Genomic DNA, 14,462 nt, shown 5'->3' with positions numbered 1-14,462 from the left:
TCATAATAATGAGAAACTAAGTCATAATAATGAGAAACTAAGTCTCCGCTCAACCAATCACAGCGCACCATTCCACGTACTGTAAACAGTAACAATCAATCACAGCGCACCACTCCACAGTAATGGCGGCACTTTGAATACACCCGGCATCCTAGTTTTCCTCATCTATTTTGTACTTTGTGATCAACAAACAAAAAAAATTAGGGCTGCACGATAAAACGCATGTGATTGTCATGCGCATCTCGTCAGTTAAGCCGGTTCTGTAAATCTCCATCATGTGCTTTCAGATGGAGCGGCATTTAATAGCCTACACAGAGCCATAGATCACTGCAATCAGGGCCGCATTAACCATTGGGCTAGGCGGGGCTGAAGCCCCGGGGCCCGGGCAAGGAGGGGGCCCGTGATTGGCTGTGGAGTACATTGACTGGTCATCGGTAGCGCTGATTGCCAAAGCCCCGCCCCTCACATATTAGCGCTGTTATTTAGTGGAGCTTTTCCATATATTCCATGCATTGCCTTTAGAGATTAAAACTTAACGTTTGAATTTGGTTTACCAATCAAATGCATTTATTTTATATTTTTATTTTTGAACGACCCATGCACCACGTATCAATCAGGTGATCGCTGCAATGTCCGCATTCACTTCGTTCTGGCATAATCTGGAAATGGTCATGCAAAGAATTGACCGCGAGTCATGCAAACTCCTTGTCCGGGCCCCGGGGCTTCAGCCCCGCCTAGCCCAATGGTTAATGGGCCCTGGTGGCGGGTAAGGCTGTCAAATCCCTAGCCAATTTGGCGGGTTACTTTTCGTAAATTATGTTTACTAATTAATTTCTTGAGGAAATTCATGTAAGCCAAATCAGCACCGGGACATTCCCGGTGGGTCGATCGCCGAAGCGAGGGAGACCTCGTATTAGGCGCTGTTTTTAAATTACAGCCCACGCGAAAGTGCAAAAAGCAAGTACTCCAAAAGTGTGAAGCGGCGCTACCTGGTGCATCCGCCAGCCGCGCGTTAAAGTAGAGCGGGATCAGTCTCCCGCACAGCGCTGCGCTTCCGCCACGATTTATAAGAGATAAATAGCGCAACTGCTCGATCCATTCAGAAATGACACAGAATTGTGTTATACAGTTGTGTGATATGACAACATTAAAGGTTCTGCCTGAAAACAGCCACGACAAGGTAAAATGCATGTAAACATACTGCAATGTAAACAAACTTTAATAGCTTATTTCTCTTTAAATGTTTCATTCTAATTAATTTTTATTTAAGTAAAATGTTAATTCAGTAAGAGCCTGATTAAAGATAAAAGCAGTGTCTCTGTAATTTAGAGACACTTACAAATTAGGTGTTTTCCATTTACAAATATTATAAAGTTCTTAAAGGGATAGTTCACCCAAAAATTAAAACTGTCATCATTTAGGCTACTCAGCATCATGTCATTCCAAACCTGTATGAATTTTTCTTCTGTGGAACATAGAAGATATTTTGAGAAATTCAAGAAATGTTTGTCCATACAGTAGAAATCAAGAGTAACCAAAATGGTTTGGTAACATTCTACAAAATATCTTTTGTGTTTTACAGAAGAAAGTAAGTCATACAGGTTTGGAAAGACATGAGGGTGAGGAAAGGATGACAGCATTTATTAGCAGTAAATTTCCTATGTTCTAGCACAAAATCAATGCTTATACTGTCAAGTGCATTTCTATGTGACAAAAATGCAAAAGGCTATTAGTTTGTTGCATTTGCTGTGAATTCAGAAATATATCATTATTTGTTTTTGTCCTCATTTATTTATTTATTTACTTACTCCAGTTGAAGGCCCTATAACACAGCGAAACATTCACAGGGGACCTTGAGGGCCGGGTAGGCTGGATCTGTCCAGGGACGAATTTTAACCCCAGTCCAGCCCTGTACCCGTCACTACGCAACAAATAATGGCGTGGCGGGCGCACTGGTTTCCTTTGCATTGAAGCAATAACGAAAAGTCAAAAAATGCCTGAAGACTCGCACCATGTCTACACCAGATGCGACAAAATACTATAGAACCCATTATAATCGGTGATGCGGCCTACACTGGATGTGGCACAGCACAGCACAGCACGACAAATCCCCGACAGTAAACTGATGCCTCGTTCTATTTATGACGTAGGCCTACTGTTTGACAAAGTACAAATGATTTGCAATGGTCACTTTGTCACATCCAGTGTGGGCAGCCTCAAGCTGTTGGCTTACCTCCGGCCTTTTTTTCATAATTTATTTGTTAAATTTGTTTGGCTAGTAGAAATTATGAATGGCCGGTAACTTAATTTTGTAGCCAAATTGGTTGGTGAGTGAAAAAGTTAGTTTCAAACCCTGAATATTATTATATTAACTGGTTTACGGCTATATTTTTATATTTATTGTTGTATTTCCCCTTTCAATTCGTGTATCGCTTTACCTAATTAACGCTCTGTATAATTATTATTAATATGCTACAATATATTTAGCAAATACTGTAAACGCCTGACAAATATGCAAATAAAGTTTTGACTTTATGATTGTATTTACGCACATCGTGGCCACAATAAAACTAAGTGAACCGAACATGTCCCCTCCCGGTCACCGTAGGGAAGTGATTAAATGAGTAAATATTTCAGTAAATGACCAGGGAGCTTGTTAACACAGATCACCTGGTTGAACATTTGAGCAAAAGATCTCAAAAGTCAGCGGTATGAGTGGCCTAATAAGTTACAAAGAAGCGTTTGTTAATGCTACTTGAGAAAATAGTTTACTAATATAATAAACACAGAACTGTAGCAGAACTGACTTTACACTGCTGTGATGCAATTTCCAATATTGTAAAAAAGCCGGTTTGTGTAGCACAGTTCAAAAGACTAGCCTAGATTTGTGACAGAAATCTAATGCCTGACTTGCAAGCTAATGGGCCTCTTCTCAAGAGCAACAGAGAACAATGACATTTCTGAAATATGCAAAATAGAGACACTTTTGCAATCAAAATATTTGAGGAACACAAAGCAAGGACATGGGGCCCGTTTCAACAAGGAGGTTTAACCAACTCTGAGTAGGTTGACTGAGTTTAGTGACTATGAAAACCCATGATCAATGGAGCTCCGAAATTATGATTCACCATGACAACAGCACCCGACAAAAAGACGTCCACATACTCCCAAATTTAATTCTTAATCACTGTTATAATATCAAAGGTAAAAACTGGCAGAACGGTACGTTTTTGAACTAATATTAATTTTCAAGGTATCCCACAGACAAAAAAATAAATAAATAAAAAAAACTCTAAAAAGCAGCTAAACATTAAGTATAAAAACATTATTCAATCAGGTAAAGCTTTAAGCATACAAGTTTCATGGGTGTAGACTACATGACTTCGAATATCTGAATATCGTTCAGTGTCTATTTCAATGTGCAGCAGCTTTTTTCACATAGTCTAATGCTCTTTTCACATAATTAAATGTTCTGATCCAAACTGTTGCATTTCTTAATTAGAGTAATGAAATTAACATTTGACTTCTACTTAGCCAACAGCAAGAAGGCTTGCAAAATAATGAAGAACAGAAAGAGGATGGCCACAATACCAAGTATTGGAAGAATATTAAAATCCAAAAGGAAATGTTGCTTTTGTATTTGTAGAAAATAAAGCTGACCAAAGAAATTTAACAGCTGTGGTGATGGTTACGGCATATACCATATGGCAACCTTCCATTCCATACAGTAATCAATCAGCTTAATTTTCAATGGGTTTGTGCTCAGGAAACTACACAAATTATAATGAAGAGCGTGAGAGTGAGGCACACTTTCCTTCATACAGCGGCCTTACTAATGTGCTCTGCATCCCAGATGTTATATAGAAACTACCATTTAAAAATGGTACTGCTCAGAAAAATGTTCACTTAAACTTTTTTCTGAAACGGGTCTCTGGCTGGTAAATTAGTATTATATTCAAAACAGTAAATCAGTATTATACTCAAAACAATTTAAATGTAGACACTTACCTGGTCAAAGAGCTGTTTGCCAGTTGTGTTGGGTTGGATGGCAAATTCCAGCTCTGCATCCATAGTAGTCACACGCACATTAATCTGTTAAACAAGAACAAATAAACAAGTAAATACAAACATACATACATACTCATGATTGTTCAATTTCAGTTAAGACTGATTACTGACTAATTAAGACTTAGTATACTGATTAGTTTACTAATTCTGGTGAAATATCACACTCCTGAAAGACTCTCAGCTATTCAGATTCCAGGACCTGAACAGAATTTACTAAATATACACATTTATTATTACCACAATAAGCCATGTCACTATTAATTGAGCAGCCCTAATTGTTAAATACTTCACATTTAAATACTTAATTAAATATTTAACGTTTTGTCACATTTTGTCACACACACTTTTTTTTCTGATTAATTGTGCTCACAATAAATGCTAGAATATATCATTCTCTCATACAAACATGCACATAAAAGAAAGGTGATCCAGTGAGCCGTCCTGCTCGGATTGAGTTACAGCAGAGTTTTCAGTGGCTCTGTCTGCCATATACTGCAGCCTGGCCTTCCTTTCTCCCATCTCATCCTCACTATCATTAATTTCTAATGAAAGCTCCAGGATGCTTCACATAATATACAAACCCGATTCCAAAAAAATTGGGACACTGTACAAATTGTGAATAAAAACAGAATGCAATGATGTGGAAGTTTCAAATTTCATTCAGAATACAACAGATGACATATCAAATGTTTAAACTGAGAACATTTATAATTTTAAGGGAAAAATAAGTTGATTTTGGCATGGCATCAAACACATCTCAAAAAAGTTGGGACAAGGCCATGTTTACCACTGTGTGGCATCCCCTCTTCTTTTTATAACAGTCTGCAAACGTCTGGGGACTGAGGAGACAAGTTGCTCAAGTTTAGGAATAGGAATGTTGTCCCATTCTTGTCTAATACAGGCTTCTAGTTGCTCAACTGTCTTAGGTCTTCTTTGTCGCATCCCCCTCTATGATGCGCCAAATGTTTTCTATGGGTGAAAGATCTGGACTGCAGGCTGGCCATTTCAGTATCCGGATCCTTCTTCTACGCAGCCATGATGTTGTAATTGATGCAGTATGTGGTCTGGCATTGTCATGTTGGAAAATGCAAGGTCTTCCCTGAAAGAGACGACGTCTGGATTGGAGCATATGTTGTTCTAGAACTTGGATATACCTTTCAGCATTGATGGTGCCTTTCCAGATGTGTAAGCTGCCCATGCCACACGCACTCATGCAACCCCATACCATCAGAGATGCAGGCTTCTGAACTGAGCGCTGATAACAACTTGGGTTGTCCTTGTCCTCTTTAGTCCGAATGACATGGCGTCCCAGTTTTCCAAAAAGAACTTCAAATTTTGATTCGTCTGACCACAGAACAGTTTTCCACTTTGCCACAGTCCATTTTAAATGAGCCTTGGCCCAGAGAAAACGCCTGCGCTTCTGGATCATGTTTAGATATGGCTTCTTTTTTGACCTATAGAGTTTTAGCCGGCAACGGCGAATGGCATGGTGGATTGTGTTCACCGACAATGTTTTCTGGAAGTATTCCTGAGCCCATGTTGTGATTTCCATTACAGTAGCATTCCTGTATGTGATGCAGTGCCGTCTAAGGGCCCGAAGATCACGGGCATCCAGTATGGTTTTCCGGCCTTGACCCTTACGCACAGAGATTGTTCCAGATTCTCTGAATCTTTGGATGATATTATGCACTGTAGATGATGATAACTTCAAACTCTTTGCAATTTTTCTCTGAGAAACTCCTTTCTGATATTGCTCCACTATTTTTCGCCGCAGCATTGGGGGAATTGGTGATCCTCTGCTCATCTTGACTTCTGAGAGACACTGCCACTCTGAGAGGCTCTTTTTATACCCAATCATGTTGCCAATTGACCTAATAAGTTGCAAATTGGTCCTCCAGCTGTTCCTTATATGTACATTTAACTTTTCCGGCCTCTTATTGCTACCTGTCCCAACTTTTTTGGAATTGGGTTTGTACCATGAATACAGACATCGTTTCTCAACTGCCTCGCTATGCATTTCTTGCACAAAGAACTGGCTTTATCACATATGGGTTGGTATTTATTCAGTACATCCCATGCCTACTGACAGCTATACTGCAAAGAAAATGTCTGAATCCTTCCAGCTTTCTTACAATAGGCAAAATGGGATTCTCTAGCTGAGTCAAGAACATACTGTATGATCCTCTTATGGACAGATGAATCAAAAGCCAAATACTGTATTTCATACGAAGAACCTCACACCAACCACCAAGTACCATAATGGTAGTGTGATGATTTAAAGATTTTTCGCAGCATCTTGGACCTGGAGGCCTTGCCGTTATTGAAGGATAGGGACTATGCTGACCCGCACCAAAAGATTTCTCCAGAAGAAGCCATTTGTCTATGCACTAAACCACAGCTGGCTCAGCAGAGAGACAATGATCTGAAGGCAACAAATGTCAAGGAACTGAAGCAGTTTTTTTCTTCCACTACAGTGTGAAACATATATAAGTACAGGGGCTGTTTAGTTGCAGTTATTTCTGCTAATGGTGTTATAGCCAGTAATTGAATAGGGGGCATTCACTTTTTAGTGTAAAAATATGCAAAAAGAATCAGACACTGAAACAAAATGTAAAGTTAAAAATAAACTAAAGTTGCAAATGAACAATTCAGACTTAAATCTTTATACTAGACATTAATATTATTGAGATTAAATCACAAGCATGTTTTAATTTGTTCACACGTCTTAACTGAAACATGAAGAGATTTTATTAATTGATCCCTTTGTTTTAATAAAAGTAAAACAAAGTATGAAAGACATCGTCAGAATAGTCCATCTGCCATCAGTGGCTCAACCGTAACGTTACGAAGCGACGCAAATACTTTTTGTACACGAAGAAAACAAAAAGAACGACTTTATTCAACAATTCGTCTCCTCTGTGTCTCTCCGCATCACCGTAGCGCCATTTTGGAGAATATGCGCTGAACGCAAACTGCGTATACTCTTCTGTGTCAGCCGCGACACAAGGATACGTTTTCTACGTGTATTTGCACTTTGATTTGAACAAAAACAGTGCATCCGTGCAGCGCGGCTGACACAGAAGAGCTTACACTGCTTGCGTTCAGCGCATATTCTCCAAAATGGCGCTACGGTGATGTGGAGAGACAGAGGAGACGAATTGTTGAACAAAGTTGTTATTTTTGTTTTCTTTGCATACAAAAAGTATTCTCGTCACTTCGTAACGTTACAGTTGAACCACTGATGGCAGATGGACTATTCTGACGATGTCTTTCATACTTTTCTGGGCCTTGACAGTGTAATTTACTTGGCAGGCAATGGGACAGTCACAAGCCTCCCGGTTTTCATCCAAAATATCTTAAACTGTGTTCCGAAGACGAACTAAGCTTTTACGGGTTTGGAACGCCATGGGGGTAAGTGATTAATGACAAAATTTTCATTTTGGGGTGGAGTATCCCTTTAACCTACGAGGGAATGCAATCCTATTCCTAAACTGGTCATCTACAGCCTCAAATGAATTACATATCAAATACGAGGCTATGCTTAAATCCTAACCCAATCGAGCCATCAAAGACATGCTTACAAATGAGAAGAATATATATTTATAACATTGGGCTGTTAAAAAAAATACATACTCTACTGTAAGATGATCAGTAATCAACTTTTCAAAGAATTTAATCGGGTCTGAGCCCTCAGTCCCTTCAGGCAAACTGCTAACTTGAACATTGCATCTGTGTCCTCCTCGGTTTTCCAGGTTGTCGATGTGGTTCACCAAATGATGCACCTGTTTCTCCAAGGCTGCTGTTTTTGCACCCATGGATGAAGTCAGGGTCTTAAAGGGGTCCTATTATGCTTTTTCACTTTTTGAATTTTAGTCAGTGTGTAGTGTGTATGTTTGGGCATAAAAAAAATCTACAAAGTTACAAATCTCAAAGTCCACTACAAAGGGAGATATTTCGTTAAAAAAAAAATCCCTTTTCAAGAACTACAACGACCGGCTCGTTTGGACTACAGCGTTGTTTTCCGGATATTGTGATTTCACAAAGCGGCTCATTAGAATATCATTAAAATAATTGCCTACGGAAATTCGAATGGTTGGGGGGTGGGGAGGGACGAGGTCGTGGGTTGAGTGCATCAGACAAGACGACGACGAAAAAGAAGTGCTCCTGTAGCGTAAAGTTTTAGCAAATTATTACACATGCACCTGAATAATTATGTAGCCTATGTAAATATGTATGCTACAATTATGAAAATGTTTTTATAATAAATTGCTGACAATAGTACAATACTGGACAATGATGTAATCTGCAGAATTTACACTTCAATTATGAGACTACAGTGTTTCCTATACATTGAGTGCGGGTGTTTTTATATAACTGTATTTCTTAAGGAAACCGACTGTCTTCAGAAAATTGGATGTCATTTTCATTTTATCTTTCATGTAATGTCTGATAAAGCAGCGTTTGTGAGCATAGAGCTGCTTTGTGTACAGCGGTTACCAGGAAAACCTCGATTTCTCCCACTCCAACAGCGACTCCTGCTGCCAGAGAATGAATTTGCATATATATGCCGCCACAAATAGAGTGCAAGTCTGTGGGAAATACTGGACTATGGTATAAATAAATTCGAATGTATAACCGTTTCACTGCAATTCATGTTATAATGTTAGAATTAAAGAACAATAAACATAATACATATGCGCTTATCTGTACATAGTAAATGCAGTTATTTTTAAGCGGTTGATGACATCCTATCTACAACATGATTTAGCCAAAAAAAACAACAACAACAACAATAACTTTACCACTCTTATATGTCTTGCAAAATCCGTGCATGCAAAGTTTCTGTGCAATCCTCTTGTTCAATATTCTCGGGGTCTGAATCCAGCTCAAATTTATATGGCAATACTGACGCCATCCTTATCTATACTGGAGCTGAGGAACATGCTGCTTTGGCAAGGGGTGTGGCAGTACTGAAACACCATCTAAGCTGTTCGCCAATCACAACGCACTGGGACAGCTAACCAATCACAACACATTTAGTTTTTCGGAAGGCGGGTCTTCATCAAACCCAGAACTAATCGATCCGTTTGTGCCAGGCTGGGGAGAAAGGTATTGTAATAATGTAAATTGTGTGAAAAATATACGTTTATATACGTATTATATATCATTATACACCAAGCATGAGAGCATGTTCTAGTATACCCCAAAACAAAATCAAGACTTTGTAAAAGAGTTCCTCCCTTCCACATCACCAATTTGCTGACTCATGGTCTGAAGTTGGACTGTTTGCTCATGTATTACTTCCAGGACTAGGGTTGGGTATGGTTTCAATTTTATCAATTCCGATTCCGATTATTTTAGATTCCCAGTTTCGATTCCAATGTGATTAAATAATGATATCAAACATTTATCCTGTGTCTCTTTTTTGCAAACCATTTATTGGAGCTGAATACCATGAACAAAAATCAACAGGCTACATAAAAACTGGACTCTTTAAGAGCTGTTTGTGTGCAAAATAGAACTGCATGATTCTGGACAAATTTAGGGGGGGGTTTTTTTCCCCCAATGGAAGTTGTGGTTCTCATCATTCTGAAGAAAACACATTAGACAACTAAACAAAATCACATGTAATTTATGAATAAATTATTCAATGACTCTAGGGCTGCAGCTATCGATTATTTTAGTAATCAAGTATTCTACAGATTATTCCATCGATTAATCGGATAAGAAGTAATTTTTCTTTATTAAAGAGCAATACTAAATATACAAGAGATAATAAGATAGGTCTCTTAAAATAAACAACTAATTTGTTTTCTTTTTAGAAAAAAAATCATTTTTATTGCTGAAATTGCATACATTAATAACCGTGAAAACTAAACACATTTAATTGCCAAATTACATTCAAAATACAAATACAAATATATAAATAAATAATAATATAAAAAAAATAATTATAAAAATAAATAAATAAAAATAAAAAAAATCAATTTCACATTACTTTAAAAAAGGTAAACAGTACAAACTAAAACTAAGGCATAAATCCAAATATTAGTAAAAAAAATAAATAATAATACCTAAACATTGCATTTGTCGTGCAACTTTACTTTCAAGTTTCAGCCTAACTAAAGCTCAAGCATGACATAAGCCTTTACTGTCTTCTTGGAAGGCTTTGTGGCTTTTGTAAGAGGCAAAAATCAGTGCACAGGAAGGTAACTTGGAACAAGAACAAGAGACCATACACAATTTTTTCTGCACATTTTTCTGCAACATGAAATTAGATAATAAATAAAAATAAAAAAAATCAATTTCACATTACTTTAAAAAAGGTAAACAGTACAAACTAAAACTAAGGCATAAATCCAAATATTAGTAAAAAAAATAAATAATAATACCTAAACATTGCATTTGTCGTGCAACTTTACTTTCAAGTTTCAGCCTAACTAAAGCTCAAGCATGACATAAGCCTTTACTGTCTTCTTGGAAGGCTTTGTGGCTTTTGTAAGAGGCAAAAATCAGTGCACAGGAAGGTAACTTGGAACAAGAACAAGAGACCATACACAATTTTTTCTGCACATTTTTCTGCAACATGAAATTAGATTTATTTGGAGAATAAACCCTCTTAAATGTCCCTTGACGTACTGGTGTGTGTGTGTGTGTGTAAAACTTATTTTTGATATCCTTCATATTCTGTGTGCTGGTCAGTTCACAGCAGTGAATAGAAATTAATCTGTTCCAATAAGTTTAAATTGATTTTTACATTTTATGGGCATTTTTACATTTATAAAGCCTTTTTCTCTAAAAGTGTGCATCATCTTTTGAGTCAAATTCTTACATTTAATCAGTCAATTAGAATAATAAGACATTCGGGCTGTTACCAAACAAATGATATCAGTATCAACAAAATTCATCTTTTCAATGCAGAGGAAACAAGGGGTCATTTGATGCGATTTCAATTTTTTTCCTTTCTCTTTGAAGTGTTACAAGCTCTTGGTGCATAAAGAAGATTTGTAAAGTTGCAAAGACTAAAGTCTCAAATCCAAAGAGATATTCTTTATAAAAGTTAAGAGTCAACCAAGCCTACTTAAAACGGCTCGTTCTAACATGCCCCCACATATCTACGTCACGATGTGGGAAGATTTGCATAACGCCGCCCGTTCACACAAAGAAAGAAGGCATAACTTTTATTCTCGCTGTAGTATTGTTGCCACCACTGTGTGTTTCGTTGTGAAAGCGAAACTACTTTCCAAAAGAGGACGATATCCGCTTCGTCATGCCTGGAGCTGATCCGTGCTGGTTGCTGAGGAAATACATAAACTTCACGCTGTGGATTGGCTTTCACCGTGGACGAAGCGGAGTCCAGCCTGGGGTCATCACATGTGGTTGCCGCAAACCTGCTGGACGCTCCTTTGTCGAATCCACCGGCCGTGCCGTTCTCAAGGCCGCCCGCCGCCGCTCACTCTAGCCCGCTGTGTGTTTCGTTGTGAAAGCGAAACTACTTTGTTTGGCCTTCCAAAGGAGGACACAACTAGAAATCAGTGGTTAAGTTGTATTTACAACACTGTTCCAGAACAGTTTAACCCAAATATTCAGATGTGTGCAGCACATTTTATGGAGGACTGTTTCCTGATCCTGGTAGAGTAGACTACAATGCCGGCTGTTCTGACTCACAGAGTGTAAGTAAGTTTTTTATATTTAAAGAATTTGCCACTGACGATTCAAACGCGAGTTTTGAGCAGTGTAGAGTAGCACTTGTTGTTTGTCATTTCTCCGATCACAAATGCAGACATGGTTTTATGTTTACGCGGCGCGATGCAATGCAACGCGTAAAAAGACAGTATAAGTCATTATAATCCGTAATTATGTCCCCACTGGATGCAACAAATGCCTTGTTTATAATGGGTTTTAATGTTTTTGTCTCGTCGCTCCGGCCGGACAGGGCATCACAGTATGGTAAGGAGCGTAACATTTCCGTCACACGCTTGAGATATTCAGCCAATCACAACGCACTGGATAGCTGGCCAATCAGAGCACACCTCGCTTTTCAGAAAGGCTTATATAAAGCACAATAATGTACAGTATGTGGAAAATAATGTGTTTTTTTAACCTTAAACACATTTCATTACACCAAATACACAAAATAATGTTCTTTTTAGCAATATCATATGACCCCTTTAACCTGCGGTTACAAATGAATAAATAATATTTTGTTATTTTAAACATGAAACATTGAATACTGATATTTACAATGATTTTAAACATGAAAATATATTTTTAAATGTTAAATTAAAACCGCCAGTAGGTGGCAGCAAGTCACTGTTAAGAAGTGATTAATTGCGTTTGAACCGAATAATTTAAACAGTTGATTAATTAAGGAATGAAACACCGTCATGTTGCTCAGAGACGCAACGTTGTGGCTGTGTAGTGTCTAGAACGTAAGTCTCTTAATATTAACTTCTTGTTTATTGATCAGTATCTTTTGCTGATTTAGAGATGAAAACTGGCACGTTTCGTGTGATATTGACTAACTTCTTTCTGTGGTTTTTTATGCACAATGGTGCTTAGTCTTTCACAACACATAGCTAACGTAGGGACATCATAACTAGCCACCATATTGATTTACGTCTTAAATATGTTCAGCGCTTGCTTTTTAAAAAAAAATTTTTTACAGTCTATGGTCCAGTGTTTATCGGGTTGTGCGTCAGTAATAATGTTCCGTGGGGAAACATGGTGTGTAGTTACAGTAAATGGACTAAACGAAGCCAAATTATTTGCCTTGATGATTTTTTTGTATTCGAGTTACTCGAGGTATTCGAGGAATCGTTTCAGCCCTAAATGACTCACTCAAGATTTACTTGTTTCATTACTGGATGAATCAGCGTTACTTCTGGCAGGTCACGTGAGTCAAGCTTGCATCAGCTGATTCTCAGCTGATCACATCTATCTATAGGAATACGACACCTATCGCGGCATTCCTATATAAGCTCTATTCCGTATTATTCAGCAGCTTTTCAGCTTGCTCGGGAGCAAATTAAGCCTGCAGCGTGTTTCAGAACATCTGAAATCCACGTCTAAGATTAGTGAATGCTGTTTTAATCCATATCGCTGTGTATATTAGCCGGTCTGCTAATTTAAATTTTTTTTAGCAGTTTGCATCGTTTGCAGGAGCGAAATATTAAGCATATTTGCAGCAGCATGTACGCAACTGTTCATACAGCTGGAGCAACACGTAGTCTAGATCATGTAACTTAATCGCTCTGAGGACACGCCGGTAGTTAAGGCCATGAGAACAAGTTTAAATGAAACAAGCATTCTCGTGTATGCCTTTCAACTGGGGTTCGCATAATCTCAATGTTGTTTATTTCTAAGGTTGACGTTTTCATTAGCCGTGTGAGTGTGCGGTTGATTTTAGCTGCGTCAGAAGCACGCGTTTATCGCTCCTAATGGCTTCTATACATATAAGAATGTAATATCAATGACAGTCATTCGAAGTATTTCCGCAGTGTGTATGCTTCTCCTGCTGGACTGCCACTCAATACTTATTAGAGATTCATAATTTCTGATCCACTTAAATGTTCTCACGCTTATGAGTAATATGAGCATGAGAAATTAGACGGATTATGACATGTGTTGATTAAATACATGATCAACTGGCTGAGATCAAGCTATGTTCGTTTAATAAAAATAAAAAAATCACTTCGGTGGTGATTGGAAGGTTACTGACTGAGCGCTCAAATGAACACAAGGGATTTAAATATAGTCCAATTATTCTAAGCAAGTGCAAGCAGCGCTTTAAATTAAAAAAATAATAATAATAAAAAATACATTGTATGATTATTTCCATCAAGCTGTGTTTAAGTCCGTGATATGCTGTTGCTTAAAGCTATACAGTGTATCGGTAATGTGCTTGATACTTAACTTGCAGTATGCAGATTTTGCTACTAGAGGTGTTATTAATGCTAACAATTATCTGGATAGGGCAACATGCTGTTGTCTAAACTTCGGGTATTGATCATATGCTGTACTGCATTAAAGGGGCATGCTGCTCTTCTCAGCTGCTTATTAAAGAAGAGCACGGCTTCACTGCTTCTCTTCTTAAAGGACATGCTGCCCCAGTCTATGTTATTTCAGAAGGTCTTGCTTTAAAGTAGGGCTGCACGATAAATTGCATGCGATATTTAATGCGCATCTTGTCAGAAAGCCGGTTCTGTAATCAGCGGTATATCTCCATCACGTGCGTGCTTTCACATTGAGCAGCATTAACTACACAGAGCCATTGTTCACTGACGAGCTGCTCAAAAAAAATCACGCGAATATGAACGTGGTTTTGCACCGCTCGTAACAAACTAACATTTGGTAAACTTAATGTATTGTCTGATTTTGATATCATTCTGTAT

At 38.0% G+C, this 14,462-nt stretch overlaps 1 pseudogene; it reads right to left on the bottom strand.

Moving 5' to 3' along the window:
* Nucleotides 1-14,462, bottom strand: part of LOC107552385 (radixin-like) — a 112,313-nt pseudogene that overhangs the window by 34,986 nt on the left and 62,865 nt on the right.

This window comes from Sinocyclocheilus grahami, unplaced genomic scaffold, assembly GCF_001515645.1.
Source record: "Sinocyclocheilus grahami isolate Dianchi unplaced genomic scaffold, SAMN03320097.WGS_v1.1 scaffold448.1, whole genome shotgun sequence".
Classification (NCBI taxonomy): domain Eukaryota; kingdom Metazoa; phylum Chordata; class Actinopteri; order Cypriniformes; family Cyprinidae; genus Sinocyclocheilus; species Sinocyclocheilus grahami.
This window is presented reverse-complemented; position numbering and strand designations above follow the sequence as displayed.